The sequence below is a fragment of the Arabidopsis lyrata genome (assembly GCF_000004255.2).
Source record: "Arabidopsis lyrata subsp. lyrata unplaced genomic scaffold ARALYscaffold_8, whole genome shotgun sequence".
Lineage (NCBI taxonomy): Eukaryota > Viridiplantae > Streptophyta > Magnoliopsida > Brassicales > Brassicaceae > Arabidopsis > Arabidopsis lyrata.
In genome coordinates, this window is record NW_003302548.1 from 20,461,648 (window position 1) to 20,479,778 (window position 18,131).

Here is an 18,131-nt window from a genome sequence, read left to right on the forward strand (position 1 = left end):
AAACAGACGTTTCAGATATCAGAGATCTCCAGCCATCGCCATCAGTTGCCTTAAGAAAAGGACCGCCTCAGAACATATAAGATATGTTAAGAAGATTGATTGCTAATAAGATGATAGATTCAATGAGAGAGCTTGTGAAAAGAGGAATGGGAGTTGGGGGTTGTGAGGAGAGCTTTCAGAGAATTGGAAAACATTGTGATTTTTTTTTTTTGGAGTGGTACGATATTTGTGTGTACAGATTCGTTAACGGTTAGCTTTGGAGGCTCGATGCAATCAACAACCTGACAACGGAAAGTAAGATCATGTTCTGGAAAGAGTGCACCCCCAAAGAGAGCTTGATTAGCTGAACCAACCTGAGACTTAGACAAATTGACGTTTCTGCACAATCTAGTTTTTCTTTTCATGTATACAGTTTTAAAGATATTCTCAGACGTAATTCACCAAAGGTTCTTTTATCATTCACTAATGCTTTCCAAAGTAACTTTATGGAAAGAAATGGAGGAAAACTGAATAGAGAAAATAGAGAGGAACATCACAGACTCAGTGTTGGAGAAATAGATCATCCCTTTTCTCTTCTCATCGAGCTCCTCAATCACTTCTTGATTTTGGATTTGTCGTCCTAGGAAAAGCGAAAAATTTCTGTTAGTAATTGCACACAGAGCTATTGAAATACATTATTGGGCACTCTGCTATTGGTAACTAACCTCGTAGGTAATTTTTCTTTGATACCAGAGCATTGTATTCATCTTCTGCTTTCTCAAACATAGCAATAACCTTTCTTGTTAACTTTTCTTTCTAAGCTTCACGAGGGAAATGAATAACCAGGAAAAGCAGAAGAAGAATGCAAGTTATATTAGCAAACCATGAATGTAAAGATAATATAGGTTGCATAAAGTTAAAATGTCAATCCTCTTACACATACCTTGATTGATCTGAGTGGAGGTTTTCATGTTTTTCTCTGGCTACATATGGATCACAAGATTGATCCGAAATCCCTAAAAAAGAAGGATTTACCAAAGGTTACTATCATATTTTCATTTCAGACATGGAGGAATGAGATCATAGCCTAAGAGAAAAGACAAACTCATTGTTGGAGAAAAGAAAGATACTCACTGGTTTACTTTAACCCACGTAACTTTCAGGGTTTCTTTTTTCTTCTGATCAAGCTCCTCAATCACTTTTGTGATTTTTTTATTTGTCATTCTAGGAAAAAAAAACCGAAAAAATTGTGTTAGTGATGGCACACAAAGCTATTGAAATACATTGCAAAGGCCCTCTGCCCTCTGTAACTGACCTCGGTAGTATTTTTCTTCGATATCAGAGCATTGTATTCATCTTCTGCTTTCTCAAACATAGCCATAACCTTCTTGTTCACTCTTTTTTCCAAGCTTCATGAGGGAAATAAATAACCAGGAAAACAAGAAGAATGCATGTTATATTGATGCACTTCAAGAATGTGAAGACAATCTAGGTTGCATAAAGATAAAATGTTGATTCTCATACACATACCCTGATTGATCTTACTGGAGCTTTTCAAGTTTTTCTCTGGCTACGGATCACAAGATTCAAAATCATAATCTGTCCCTCCTTGTGATCCGTCTCCATCCTCACTATATAACCTATAAATTTAGTGGAAGAGAAAGTTCTCATGATAAGTATATTCTTTGACATGCAGAAAACTTGTTCATGTAGAACTTCTTATCCACAAATAAAAAGAAGCCAAATTTTCCAATCGCAATCACATTTAGAAGAAAAGTCTTATTTTTTTCTATCAAATTTCCGCTTCACTCACCATATCCAACAGATGTTTCATATCACTGAGACGTTTGACACAATTACTGAACTTTCAAAATTCTAAGGAAGGAAACCCAAGGCTTAATGGCAACACTAGTGGATACGACTAATAGCATTTTTGTATAAAAGTGCAAGAGAAACACAAAGCAGACTCGTAGTAACAAAGAAACAAGCATGGCTTGTAGCTTTTTCAAAACCTAGACACGACAAAATGACTGAGACAGAAAGTAGCTCATTTTCCAATTTCTTTCTTTCAAGCTTCATGTAACTAAGCTTCTGCAGACATTTTTCCTGCTCAGTGACAAAACCACTTACATGTGTATCGCATTCCCTCATCCTTGCATGTATCAACTTGAGCTCGGCAAGAGATTCATCATGAATCTTCTGTAAGGGACAAACCTGCAGGGGAATCATATCTTATTAGGAGAAGAGTTACAATACAGAATCTCCTTAGACGATCTAGTTGTGAAATATTTTTTGAAACCAAACGGATACAAAGGAAAAGATCACAGTGAGCAAAGAAAGGAATCATTTCACCATAACCTTATAGCATTATTTAAGAAGTAAAACTCACAAGCGCCTTCTTATAATCTGTGACAAATATTTGCTAACTGTCTGATGCCCAAATGCAATCCTAACACAAAATAGACAGCTTTAGGCTAAGAGATTCATAATTCCGAGTAAAGGTCTCAAATTTTGATAAACCCATGAGCAAACAAAAGGAACCATTTCACCATAGCATTACAGCATTATTGAAGAAGTTCAACTCAAAAGCCTTGGCTTTTAATGTTATGCATCACAAACCCACTGTAAGATTCACAAAATCCAAGTAAAGCTCTCAAATTTCGACAAATCCAAGTAAAGGTCTCAAATTTCGAGAAACCCATGAATCTCTATCAAGAGTGGATATGTATTAGCATCAGTTGGTAATTAAAAGTGTCTGCTTGAGAGCTATTGCAGAGGAGAAGTAGACGAGATAGATTAGATTGAATACCTCATTTTTCCAGCTTTTTTGCTCTCAAGCTTCATGTTACTAAGCTTCTGCAGACATTTTTCCTGGTCTTTCAATCCCAGACGACAATTCTAAAACAAAATTACATGTGCTATGCTTTGTTTCCCACCGTGAATCTCGAACGGAACTTTTTTTTTACGTCTTGGACATTTCACTTTACTCTCTTAAAGCTTCTCCTTTTATCGATTATCGTATATGTATCTCAATAAACAAATAAAGAAAAAGAATGGGATTAAAAAAGGAACGAGAAAAGAGAGGTATATTTTCCATTAAATGCTTTCTTTACAACTTTTCTTGACAAAATGTCGATTCCACCATTGATATTGAAAGGAAAAAAAAAGCCAATCCAATGACTATGTATGTACAGAGACTTTATGTACAGAGATCTCGAAATCTAAAGAAACTTATGTACAGAGATCTCGAAATCTTAACCCCAAATTCAATGCCTATGTACAAAGATTTCGAAACCCAATTGTTTACTGACAAAGATCCCCTAAACCAACTATGATGGCAATAGACACCATTATGATGAGCCAAAGAAAAGCAGGTTGGATCTTTAAACTTCTTTTTGGTAATTCCTCGGCCAGATACTTCATAGCAGCCCATGTAACCACACCAGTCACAACAACCTCTGTAATGATCCTTCCGATACGCTCCGGTACAAGAACACCGGCAATGAGAGGAAAGAATCCTCCGTACACGAAAATAACAACGGCGTACGTAGCTTCTGACATACAAGTCCAAAAGTCCTTACACTTCAAAGCATAGTCCAAGAACGTTTGGATGAACACTCCAAACCCTACACCTACAAAGATGAGGATGGTAATCCAAAAGGATTGAATCGTTCCTTGAAGAGCAACTGAAACCGGAACCGCCATAACCCCTCCAACGATGTATTTCACGAAATTTATGACATCTTCCTCTCTCTGAGCTTGGAACGCTAACGCTGCTTCCGCCATTGTTGATCGGAGAAAAAGCTCGGAGCTCGAGAGTCAGAGAAAGAGAAGACTATTAAAAGCGGTTATGATTTGGGATTAAATGGGTTTACTAATTTTCGAGGCTTTAGTTCGGCTTTAAATATATCTACTTGACTATTGGGCTGGGCTATTGGGCTTTTAATATCGGGCTTTTTTCTTTTTCGGAGTAAGTTTTTTTTTCTTATGTACGTCAAATTTTTATAATGCTAATAGTTAGGCCTTGGCAAATAAACCGATCCGAATGTACCGAACCGAAACCGAAGCAAAAAAAATTAAACGGAATCGAACCGAAAATTTGAAAATAACCGAATAGATACTAAATTTTATAACCGAAATAACCGTAACTAAATCGGTACCGGATCGAAATACAATCAAAATAATTAGTTATTTATAGACCAAATAATCAAAAATACTTGAAAAATATATAAAAATAGTAAAAATAGTCGAAAATAACCGAAATATATCCAAAAATATATGAAAATACCCAAAAATAACCGAAATATCCAAAAATATCATAAGCAAAATAACCTAATGGATACTAAATTTTAAAACCGAAAGAACCGGAACCGAACCGAAACCGAACCGAAATTTCAAAATATCCGAATGGATACTAAATTTTAAAACCGAAAGAACCAAAACCGAATAGACCCAACGGATAACCAAACGGATAACCGAAAGCCCAGGCCTACTGATAGTTATAATGATACGCTAGAAAAAATTTGGCAGAGAGAGGAAAGGCTTTTTGCTTAGGCACCTCTAGATGAGCTAGAGGGTTTCCACCTTAGTAAAATAAGGCTTTAATCAAGGGGAATATTTCCATTTTTCGCCGGATTTGGGGAAGATTTTCTTGTTATCGTCGTAATCTTAGGTAATATTTTATATCTTTTGCGAAGTTTAACTTCATTTGACAACCTCCGCTGCAGCTTGCTTCTATCGTCCAAACCTTCGACACTTTGAAGCAACTATAAAGGAGAATTCTGGTTTGCGTGTAGCTCACGTATGGAGTTTGCTTTGGACAAAGCTCTACAAGAGATGTCACTGGAAGATGACAAACCAATCGTTCTAAAAAACCACCCCAAGTACAGTTTCATTGTGCGGAATGGCTCCAATATCATCGGAAAGCTTCTTTGTCCAGAAAATTAGAAAATGTCAAGTATGATACATGAGATGCCACGACTGTGGCGAGTTAATAGCAGAGCAAGAGGAATTGCCCTACCAAACGATAAATTTCAGTTTATCTTTGATTCAGAATCAGATCTATTGACGATTCTCGAAGCCAGAGCTTGGACTTTCAATGACTGAAGTATGACTTTGGAGAGATGGATAGAAAACCCGTCGGAAGACTATCTAAAGATCATTCCAATTTGGATCAGATTAAGGAACATTCCGGTTAACTATAATACTGAAGAAACAATCCAAGATTTTGCAGAACACATTGGACAAGTAACATATGTGGCTTTCAATCCTTTGAAACCGAGAAGCAGAGGCTATGTCCGGGTGCGTGTTCTGTTTGACATTAATAAACCATTGAAGAACAGCAGGGATCTCTAGCTCCCGACGGGAGAGATACTTAGCATTGGAATTGAGTATGAACGAATGAGGAAGAGGTGTTACCAATGCTTGCGCCTTACTCATGACAAGGAACGTTGTCCTTTTAACCCTTCAAACCGGCAAGCAATTGCTACGGGAGAGGCTAAAGCTGCGACCATTATTCTGAGTCACTTAATCCCTAAAATAAGCAGAGACGATCCTCTGTTTGGAGTGCTAACGGATGACGATGTGGGTATTGATCTGGTTTCGGGGAAACCAAAAATCGCAAAGGAAGTAATAGATGAGATGAGGCAGTATTTATCGGTTGTTGATCAACAGGAGAAAGATTCGAATTGAGAGGGTCCGTAAATCAGTTTGGGACCTCGAGAACGACCTTCAAGGTCAAAAAACTCTCTTGCGCTTGGATGCTTCTACAAGAATCACAACTGACATCAATAAAGGGAAAGGGCTGGTGTTTGATTTTGAAGATTCAAATAACTCCACAGCAGGTACTGCGAACTCATCACGCTTAGATATCACTAAAGGCAAGCACGAAATTGTTCAACTGGCAAGACCTTCCTCTTCTAATCTCTATGCTATGGCCTCCGAACAATCTTGTGGTTCTACGGTGTTTCAGGGTGGCTCTGCAGCTAGCCCATCCGGAAACAAAACTAAACCTACTAAGACTAGGAGGCGTCCCAATCAATGGAAGAGGAAAGCTCAAGCACGTGAAAAAGCCTCAGGCCCAATAGTATCTCAAGATGTTAAAAAGAATGAAGCAGCCATGGTGTATAAGCGAAACGCTACTGATGAACTCGCAAACTCATCAAAACTCGCCAAGTGCAATGAAGATAAGGTGGTTCCGCCGCAGCAAGCATGCGCTTTATGAGCTAGAATTTTCAAGGCTTGGGGGGCACCTTGACAATTCATACTTTGAAGGAAATGCGGCGTGAGCATTTTCCGGATTTCTTATTCTTCCTGGAGACTAAAAACTCCAGCAATCACGTGAAGAAAATTCAACAATGGATGGGCTATGATCACTCTCATATTGTCGATCCTATCGGCTTAAGTGGTGGGCTAGCACTTTTCTGGAAGACGGCATATGAAGTTGAAGTTATTAGCTCGGATCATTGGATCATTGATGTAAAAGTTAAGCTTGGATCACAACAATTCTTTATTTCTTGTGTTTACGGCGATCCTGCAATTCATTAAGGTATTTGGAATAGATTAATTGATATTGGAGTTTCTAGAGATGATCCCTGGTTGGTTTTGGGAAATTTGAATGAAATTCTTAATAACACGGAAAAGCTTGGTGGACCAGCACGGGCGGAATCATCTTTCTTTCTTTTTAGGAATATGATAAATGATTGTCGTCTATGGGAGGTCCCAAGTATTGGAAACAGGTTCTATTGGGCTGGGGAAAGTAACAATCAACGGATACAATGTTGCTTAGATCGAGCGCTTGGGAATGAAGCTTGGTTTCACCTATTCCCACGGGTTCAAGCAGAATTCTTAGAGCGTATAGGCTCAGATCATCGTCCTTATTTCTCCGATTTGTGAGTGAAAATATCTCTAGATCGGGCCGGTTTATGTTTGATAAAAGGTGGACGTCTAAATCGAAACTCTTAAATATCATACGAGATAGTTGGAATAAGAAAGGCAATGAAGGTCAGACGGACATACTACATCGCATCTCTGAATGTAGGAAGCTCGTCTCTCAATGGAAGCGCAACTCTTCTCAAAATTCTAAGGAACGAATTAAACACATGCGTATGAAGTTGCAGCCACATCATGGTTTGACGAGATCACTTAAATGGGATATAGCGGAAGCTTACAGAGAAGAAGAATTGTATTGGAAATTTCGCAGTAAGGAAAAATGGTTGAGTGACAGTGACCGGAACACAAAATTTTTTCATGGTAGTGTCCAAAGAAGAAGAGTACAGAATCGAGTTCTTTTTTTTATGATAATGATACGGAACAGTTTGCGGAAGGATCGAAAGGAGAGATAGCGGTATAGTATTTTCGAAAGATGTTCTCTAGTTATAATCCGTCTCTTATCTCAGAAGCTTTGGACGGCATGACACCACGAGTTATAGAGAGTATGAACACGGACCTTACCAGCTGGTGACAAGTGACAAAATCAAGAAAGCAGTTTTCAGTATTCGAGACAACACCCCTGGGGCCGATGGCATGTCTGCTCACTTTTATCAAACCTATTGGGACATTGTTGGACTGAAAGTCATTGTTGAGGTGCAGCAATTTTTTCAATCTGGTATTCTTCCATCTGAATGGAACTTTACGCAGATTTGTTTGATCCCAAGAAAGGTGAATCCTTCAAGAATGACTGATTTACGGCCTATAAGCTTATGCTCGATGATTTACAAGATAGTCTCAAAGATTTTATGTGCACGGCTTAAGATTTTCCTGCCTAGTTTAATCTCAGCAACTCAAAGAGCCTTTGTATCTGGAAGACTCATCTCAGATAATATCTTTCTTGCCCATGAAATGGTCCATGCTTTAAAAATAAGTCCACATTGTGATGAGGACTTCATAGCCATCAAAAATGATATGTCAAATTATGATAGAGTGGAATGGAAGTTTTTAGAAGAGTTGCTCTTCCGGCTTGGTTTCAGTATCCGTTGGGTCCCATGGATAATGAGTTGTGTTAGATCGGTTTCCTATTCAGTCCTCCTCTATGGCTCCTCTTACGGCTTTTCATTAAACCGGAGAGAGGCATCTGACAAGGTGATCCGCTTTCACCATTTCTCTTCATTTTATGTGCTGAAGCTCTAGTACATATAATGAATAAGTCTGAACTTTAGGGCCGACTAACAGGATTGAGACTAACACCGACTTGTCCGTCGATACAACACCTACTTTTTACGAACGACTGTTTGTTCCTTTGTCAAGCTACTTTCAAAGAATGCTCTGAATTTAAACGTTGCCTCCTCCTCTACGAAAAAGCGTCAGGCCAAATGATTAATTTCAAGAAGTCTGCTATAACGTTTGGGAGAAAATTAGATCCACACATAAAGCAGCTGATAAAAGAATTTACGGGAATTGATCAGGAGGGTGGCACCGGAAAATATTTAGGTCTCCAGAAATGCTTTAGTGGATCAAAGGGAGCACTTTTTGATCGTTTGAAATCAAGCTTAAGTGGATGGTATGAGAAAACTCTCTCCTTGGGAGGAAAGGAAGTTCTCATCAAATCTGTGGCTTTGGCACTACCAGTATATGCTATGTCCTACTTCTGCTTGACTAAGTATCAATGTCAACAAATCACAAGTGCCTTGTCTAGCTTTTGGTGGAATGCAAGTGAAGAAAAACATAAGATGCATTGGGTTTCTTCGGAAAAATTTGCAAGTCTAAGGCAAACGGTGGCCTAGGATTCAGAGATATAGGCCATTTTAACCAAGCCCTCCTAGCAAAACAAGCTTGGCGTCTTCTTGATGACCCGCAGTCCTTGATCTCTAGAGTGTATAAGGTTAAGTATTTTGCGAATAAGTGCTTCTTGGAGGCTAAGATTGGGTATAGACCCTCTTATGCGTGGCAGAGCATTTTATTTGGAAAAGAGCTCCTAGAAAGAGGTCTCATGAAGACAATAGGAGATGGATAACACACAAGCGTTTGGGCAGATAAATGGATCTTAGACACTTACCCCATGAGATCGATAAGAAAAGATCTAATGATGGACCTAAACCTCAAGGTGTCATCCTTAATAACATCACAAGGTGAATGGAATGTTCTACGGCTCGCTGAACTCTTTCCTCCATGTGATGTTACCCACATTAGATCATTTTTCTCCAAAGGTTAGTGTACCAAATAGAAGTGTTTGGGCTTATACAAAAGATGGAAAGGACTCTGTTAAGAGTGGTAACTGGGTACTAACGAGGGAAGCAGATTTAATGGAGATTGTCCCCGCAGACATTCAAGCAGCTAATAAGACCAAAGAAAGACTATGGAAGCTCAGACTGTTTTTGAATATTAGACTGCTCCAAAGATTAGACTGTTTTTGTGGCAAGCTTTATCAGATGCTCTAGCGATTGCAGATTGTTTGAGAAGTCGTGGTTTTAATATTAATCCGTCTTGCCAACTCTGTGGTGGTGCGAATGAAACAATTTCTCATGTGTTGTTTGACTGCACCTTGGCTCAAAATGTCTGGCTCATCACGGCTTTGCCTTTGTGGTCTTATGGATCGGTGATTTCCATTACCGAACGGATTGATCATTTTTTGAATCTAATGGAGAAGCAAGATTTGGACAGAGAACTACGTGAAGCTATTCCCTGGATGCTATGGGAGATTTGGAAGGCGAGAAACTCTTCCATGTATGCGGCAAAAACCAACTCTCCACATTTTGTTGTTGCTACGGTTTTGGAGGAAGCAAAGGAATGGCTGCAGCAAAATGCTTTATCTCAACAGGGACATTCTCAAAGGAACCAGAGACAAGCAATGGGTGAGAGACTATGGACCAAACCTGCGGTAGGTAAGCTTAAATGCAACATTCATTCCTCTTGGATCAAGCACTCGTTCCATGTTGGAGGAGCTTGGATCCTACGGAATCACTTGGGAGATGCAGTCTTTCACTCTCGGGATGCTTTTCTCCCATTGGTAAACTGTTTAGCTGCGGAACTTCATGGTAGCATTTGGTGTCTCCGCAGTTTAAACGAGTTTCGTATAGATTCCTGTGAACTGTGGTCAGATTGTCGAGCGGCTATTGATGCTTTAGCTACACCGGAGAAGTACCCTAAATATCGTTTTCAGATCATTAAGATTCAACAAGTAATACGGGTGATGCGAGAGGTTAGTTTCCACCTCTCTTCACCGAAAGCCACCTCTTTGGCTAAGGATATTGTTTGTAGTGTTACTCGAAAATGACGGTTCGCATTTTATTTAGCACGAGGCAGTCTGGCATGGTTACATAACCTGTTTTCTGTTATTTCATTTCCCATGTTTTTATTATGTTTTACTCTGTTTCTGTTAAACTCTATTTGGTTTCAATATTAAAGACGAGAGAAAAAAAAAGATAGTGATAATGACAAAAAAAAAAAAGATAGTGATAATGAAGTATTATAGCAATGTTGTTTTTAAAAAAAAAAAAAAAAAACTCTTCTAGCAATTAGCAAACAGAGAGATGGACGATGTATATTCACAAGTGTGCATCATCACTAATCAACTAAATATATTCATAATGATATAATATTACTTTATATAAAATTTAATTTTGCAACTCACATGCTACTAACTTTGTATTAGCTATATTTTCGGACACTTAATATTTTAAATACATATTTACTATTGATGTTGTAATGCTTTCTGGGTAATTTGTCAGTCTTGTTTGTTACATGAGCCATGCTTATAAATAAAAATTATGGAATACTTATCATTTGAACTCGAATAAACGGCTTATGTATGATTAAAGATATTAAACTATAGTTATATTTTAAGTTTAAAATCTATGATTGTAAACCTAAACATTTTATTTTTAATGAATATATACATTCTTAGCAAAAAAAAAAAAAAAAAAAAAAAAAACTATAGTTATATATGTGAACTATGAAATACTTCTTTTCCAGACTAAGTTCGTTGATGGAGTTTCAACAGTCCAAAGGACATGGTAACAAAGCAGACCAAGTGATAACGTCATTAGACCCAAAAGTTCAATAAATGTCAAATGCATATCATGGATAGTTAACTTTTCGTATAGTTACTTTTTATTTGAAAATGTATTCTAACTATAAGAAATAGTTGACTATTACAATTTTGTGTAACTTTACAAAATAGTTAACTATTCCAAAGAAATGTCTTTCATTTTCAAATACACAAATACAAATCCAAATGGGATTGAAAAAACTGCATAACTATTTAGAGAAGTATGATAGAATACTAATTTATGCAATTTCAAAATCCTAGACCTGTGGCTGATTTCATCTTCTTTTTTAAAAAATTATTCGGGGCTACAGCTCGAAATAGTTAAATATTCGGTACGACTAATTTTCTTATATCCCTCATGAGTGAGAGTGATATGATGTCGATAGAAGGTATATGCACCTTTTCCATTAATAATTATATTAACAAAAAAAATTCCCATTATATAACCGCATATGTTTTTTTTTTTTGTCATCTGAATTTTATTAAAAAACCATAGAATGATACATGATGAAATACATATGCCGGCGGAAAAACGAGATATCCCCAGAGACAGAAGCCCAAAAGAGGGAAGCAGAAGCCCCAAGTTACAGAGAAACTAATGAAAACGACGATGAAATAACAATCAACAAAAAGCGAAGTGACAAGCATGTCTTTAAACAAATTCTCTAACAAAATAGACTTATCAAAAGACCTCCCATTATCTCCCAGATGAGCAAAGCCAACCACAGCGGACAAAACGAGTCAGTTAGCAGCTAACGAAACCTCCTATAACGAATCCAAATTACCTCACAAATAACTTGATCCTAGACTTCATATCCAGCAAGAAAGAAGCAAATCACAGACAATACCATTCACAAATCTTCTGGAAACGGCGTTGTCGAGAACCACGACAATTTGACGCCTCGATAGAAATCATTGATCTGACTAGACCTCGATCAGGTCCTGAAAGTAGAGACAAGGAGCGAGACAAAACTCCAAACTGATGATGCCATACCCACACAAGAACGGCAACAGACCGAATCAGGGAGCTCACAATAAAGACCAACCAAAGAGAGGGAGAGCAAGAATCAACAAGTCCATAGAGAAGTAGAGAACAAGCGAGACAAAGCCATCAATCAGAGCTATCACCATAAGCATAGAACCAGAGATTGAGAGCCACAAAAACCGGACCATACGGCTAAGCCATACACACAGCCCGTCGAGAAAGGGCCAAACAACCAGCTAATTCTCAGATGAAGACCAAGCTAACGATTGAAACCATCCTAATAACACTTATTCCAACTGAAAAACAAGGGTCTAAACTCAACTAACTCAAAGACGAAAGACACGGATGTCGGAAGAGACCGGAGAGAAAACAAACCCGTCTCAGTCGTAAAGGAAGCAACGGATCCTCCTATCACCAACGACCGAAACCTAGACAAGGTCCAATTCTGAGGCTGAGAAGAACGAAACCAGCGACGAACACAAAGGAAATCGCAGATCTCCTCTACGAATCAAGAGACAACGACGCAGAGAGGAAATCTTGCCGGAATCGGAAGAGACCATCACCAAACGTCGCTCGGAAACAAACGAATCTAGATCTCTCAGGGAAGCAGTTGAGAGTGACCCGAAACCAAAGAGAAACGGCTGGACAGAAACGGACGGACCCTCTCACGACTCCGGCGAGGAGCGCCGGAAGCCGGAGAGGTCAAAACAAGAGACTACGGTTGACGGCGGCTAGGGCGAACCAGTTCTGAGAGAGAGAGAGAGTCTACGTCCGTGACTTTTTTTTGTTCTCTATGTGTCTATATGTTCATATATATCTTCCACTATGACTATTTTAAAATTTAGCACACCATTTATCTGTTCATTTCTAAGAGTTTTCAACTTGAATAAATCAGAGCCAACAATTTAAGACTGAGAAGGTACGTGCAAATATGCCAACCAAAGGCTAGCTACTGTTATATACAACGATGTACATCCTCCTTATCCTCACTACCGTGTCTTCTTTAGTGCATATAACAGTCAAACATGTATACAAATAGTGAGAGGTTTTTCTAAGAGCATCTCCAATGGGGAGCTCTCATCATGAGACTCTCTCTAATTTTTTAATATAAATTTTGTGAAAATATGAGATGAGAACTTTTTTTTTTTTTTTTTTAAGTTTTTCATAGTCCAATGGTAGGTTCTCAAGTGGGGTTCTCCTAAAAAAATAAAATTATTAAATATTTTATTTTATAAAACTTAATAATTATTGCAAGTCATAAAAATATTAAATATTCATTATTTTAAAACATTAAAAAAAATGTGCAAAAAAAAAACCGGAATAACGATTAGTTGTACTGTTGGTTGTTGCGAAAGTTTTGCCATATATGTTCAACCAAATCAGCTTTCAATTGTTGATGCATATCTCGATGACGAACTCAATTTCGAATGCCATTATATTCCCAAGATTTGTAGGCATACTTCGATAAGTTTAATATCTTTGGTTAAACAAATGTGTATAAGTTTCAGAAATTTAAAATACAATGTTCATGATCAAGAACAGAAACTGATCTTATAGAACATTGCTACTTAATACGTACATTTACAGATTGTATACAGGGGCGGACCCACCAAGGAGGAAGGTGGGTCACTTGACCCACGTTAAATAATCAAATACCATTGTTTGCATTAAATTTCAGTAAATACCAACAGCACAAATGGTAGTTTCCAAGGAGTTGACACCCCCATTTCTGAGTTCAAATCTCCAACATGACACTTTTACTTCTTTTTTTTTTCCATTTAGCCTCAAATACATGTTTTTTTGTCTTACATTTATTTTTTTTCTCTCTTAAAAAATCACATCAATTAATGTACCATTTTTTAATTGCTTATGAAAATGATTTTCTTTTTGTGGGTTTGTATAATATTCTAATAAAATTAGTTGTAAAATATTGTTTTAAAAAAATTTGACCCAGGTAAAATTTATTCCTTAGTCCGCCACTGATTGTATATGTCCGTATTATACCAAAAACCTCATGTATCTTTACATCAAACTGCTTCAAATCTAAATACAAAAACAAAAAGAACATCACTAGAGACGATTTATAAAAAGAACATTTATAAATTGTATATGTCCGTATTATACAAAAAAGGAGATCATCGATCATAGTCATCATCTCCTTTAAACAAAAGCTTCTCATCTTCTGTAGATCATAAGGAAGAGTCTAGAGCAGGAGCATCCTTTCATGATTCCGAGTCTTTTACACGAAGAAGAGAACATGTCCATTGAACATCACCAACCAACATCCAATCTCCATCTTTATCCTCGTACGTTGGTACAAATCCAATCTCCATCACCATAACCTTTCTTTTTCCTACTACCTTCTCTAATAAAGAACCACCAAAATATCACTAAACCAACACAGAAAGATCCAACAGCTTGAAGATAACATGTTTACATTTTACACCTCATTTTTTATTCAACATGTACATTCTATACTAATCTACTTTTTAATCCCTCAACATTAAGTAAAGATATCACAATATGCAGAGATAATAAAAGAACCAAATCCAATGAATGGCACTAAATAAAGGACGTTGAAAATCACGAGATCATATCTACTACATTACACATTAACTTCTTCCTTATCTGTTCATAACAAATTCCATATTATTTAACCATCTTCTATTGATAAAATCCATTGTCTATGGTATTAAAACATGAATCATACTTGTGGAAGATCAAACTTGAGACACGTGTCCGCCTCTCACAAAATCTCAAAACTCTCTTAAGAGAATCGTTTCTCTCTTGTTTAATCAATTTTGAATTATTTTTGATCAAATTAAAGATGAGAACTCATCAAAAAATTGGAGAGAACCTCCCTTTGGAGATGCTCTAATGTAGCATAGATGTCTATTATGTCGCATCCATATAAAAACATCATTTAGTTTATAACAAGAAAATTAATTATTTTCGCTTATTAGACATATATCTATCGGATAGCTAAGCTAACTATTTCCCCATATGGAACAAATAACTAATTATGGTCTTCCTTGTCAGGCTCAAAATCAAATATTAACCGCATATACTGTATATACTACACATATATGACGCATGGATGTAGACCACTGTATTTTTCACTTTTTTTACTTTTTTTTCTTTAGCAAAAAAAGGGAGTGAAAAAAATTATAATATAAAATAAGGGAATGATTAGATCAAAATCTAAAAATATACAAAAGAGGCTGTGAAAAAGATATGGACGAATTTTATATATAATAAATCAGTAGATTAATGAAAATCCAAAACCCCTTGGGAATATAATCCTAAATATTCTCTGACGACGTAACGAATTCTAATTCATCGCGCTGATTATATATATACACTACACATATAACTTTTATGCCTATATATTCTCCATAAACCCTAGAACTTTTTGTTGGCTCTGATTTCGTTTGGCTTTAAAATTCAGTGGAGTTGGTTTCTTGTGTCGATCATTAGCATCCAATTAAGTATATACTGTATATTGTTTTAATATAAATTGCAGCTGGAGATGGTGAATTTGGAAGCCATCGCGTTCTCTTACGTGATTTTCCTTGGAGCTCTCATGTGGTTCTATACATTCATCTATATCTTGTCACGGAAATATTTCAAAGACAAAGAAAACGAAGACGAAGATGACATCGAACTTGGAGATGATCACCATAATTACCATTGTTGCCGCATCTGTCATGAAGATATCAGAGATTTTTCAGATATTCTTCGTCTATCAAAGTGCCACCGTATTCGATCCAGATTCTCCCAAATCAATAGATTTACCAAATAATTTTAAGAAATATAGCTTCTTCTTTTCTTTTTTTGGTTTTTTTTTTTTTTTAATATTTTTCATGTAATTTCTTTCTCTCAACGTACGAGTAACTTAATTCTGGGGAATCTATTTTACTTGCATGTGCATGCACACATCACACCCTTCTCGATTTAATAACAAGTACCTAATTTTATGATATGTCTTGATGAACCTTTTTTTGGGTATAATTTAGGGTACCTATAAAAGCCTTGCCAATTTAAAAAAAAAAATACTCAAGCTAGAACCAAATAGAATCGTAATAGAAGAATAGAGATCAAGACAAGGATGAACATATGTTGTTCACAACTGATGAACATTAATTACAAGTGTGTAAATATTGTATACGTATATAAAATAGGTACATTCTGATTTGCACTAAACCCAGTTTCTAATGGCTAAACCACATTTAATCATATCTAATAAACCGGCCCTAAAGAGCGCTCTACAAATACAGGTGACTCGATTTTTCATCCTGGAGGCGAGTGTATGGAGTTGACTTGCTTCCAAGTTTGAAGATTTTTTTCCTTATGATGAGATCTATATCTCTCAAGACTCAAGAGTTGCTTTGAAGAGGTGCCAAGAGGAGCTTACTTTGTATCCTTGGGACACCCGACTTAAAAATCAAACTAGTCTAGGCGAGAGACACATTGCTCTATTTTGTTGCTTTGAAGAGGTGGCTTCTAGTCTCATCTCGAGGTTGCAATTGCAAAGGACACCACAAGGGTCAAAACCAAAATTTATTGAATGGGCTTCATAATAAGTGGGCCAAAGAGGCGGTAGGGGATTAATATCTGAATATTATATAATAGATAAATTAGAGGGTTCATCTCCTGCCATATATTGCTTCTCCTAATCTTTAAACCTTTGCGAGACGCGTATTTTTCCACCTTAAATTCACTTTGCTCCCATTCTTCCTACTCTCGCATAACTTTGGTAAGTTTTGTTCCTAATTTCAACTTTGGTAACTTTGATTATTCTTGTATTCGTTGGTTGAATTAGGTTTTGTATCTCTTGTTTGTATTATTACTTCATTGCTGTTTTTTTTTTCTTACAAAAATTCTTGTCTTATTTGATTGGTGTTGATCTGTTTAACTAGAGTGGGGATAAGTTTGTAAATATATATTCTATCGGAAGAAACTCAAAGGCATATCGAGAAATCCTAATTAATTTATGATCGATGATGATATATGAACGACTCCATCGTTGACTATATGTATTAGATGCACTTATAACTTGTTGCTTATTGAAATATCTTAGGTTCCCTTTTTTTCCATCAAATAATTTCCTATCTTTTTCTAAGAATCAGGGAGGTTATGGAGTTTCCGCCTCTGGAGTTTAGGCGTGCCCTAATTGTGATCGTCTGTCTATTGCTCATTCTCCTTTGCGCGCTATCGACTTTTGTAAAGGAACGTCGTGATCTCAAGAAATCATCGGACTGCATGTACGGCGGCAACCCCTGTCGGGATTATCATGAAGATCTCAAAGCACTAAAAAAAGCACTTGATAGGTCAAAGTGTAACCATATTACAACCATCTTTACCAGTTTTAAGGATGACCCATAGTTTTTTTCTCTATGTCTCATGATTTCGTTGATTGATTGGTGTTACCTGTTAATTTTTTTTTTTTTTAACATCTGCAAACTTTCATTAATGTTTTCTATATTTTGTTTAGTTTTTTTGGTTTTTAGTCTTCAGTTTTCTTCATTTTATGTGTATTTTAATTTACAGGTTAATAATATTTTTCATATGGAAATTTTGCGAAAAACAACTTTTTGTTAGTACTTATCTACAGCATTTGCCATTATAAAATTTTTAATATATATATAATGTTCGATTTGCAGAAGGTCATTTATGTCAAAAATATATTTGAGAATTCTACCGATTTTAATGCTTTCACAAAGCATAATCGAACATAATCTTAACAAGATATTTTTACCCAGATAAATATTTGATTATATATGCAGATCCAATAATTTTGCATCCCATATACCATAAGAGATACGATTTAATGTAAGTAAATGTAAAGCTACTAAATCTTGACTACAAAATAATCAATGTTTACCATCACAAAAAAAAAAAAAAAAAAAAACAAAAGAATCAATATTTTTGAAATATTTGCTCCAAATCTTAACAAGAATTCCGTTAACAAATCGTCTTGTTAAGAAAAATATTATAACCCAATTTTTTTCCAATCATTCATGTAAATACAACCATTTATGTATTGCTTATATATTAGATGAGGTACATCTCTGCTTTTCAATTTCATATTTCTCAGTTCCAATTGATATTTCAAATTACCATAGAGTATCTCAGAAGGTCGAAAGGGTTTGTTTATGTTTCTGATGTGGAACACTGATTTTT

General features: G+C 36.4%; 1 long non-coding RNA gene across 4 annotated transcripts; it reads right to left on the reverse strand.

Moving 5' to 3' along the window:
- Window positions 1-369: 369 nt before the first annotated feature.
- On the reverse strand, window positions 370-2,981 carry LOC9300866. 4 transcript variants are annotated; one of them, XR_002329862.1, is made up of 9 exons: window positions 2,789-2,981; window positions 2,369-2,428; window positions 2,110-2,193; window positions 1,510-1,619; window positions 1,295-1,388; window positions 1,114-1,203; window positions 923-995; window positions 705-800; window positions 370-619 (listed from the first exon to the last, which is right to left on the reverse strand). It is a non-coding gene; the product is annotated as an uncharacterized LOC9300866 (long non-coding RNA). The 4 variants fall into 4 exon arrangements; XR_002329863.1 differs by having other exon boundaries at window positions 705-795; window positions 2,338-2,428; XR_002329860.1 differs by having other exon boundaries at window positions 2,338-2,428.
- Between the last annotated feature and the right edge of the window lie 15,150 nt (window positions 2,982-18,131).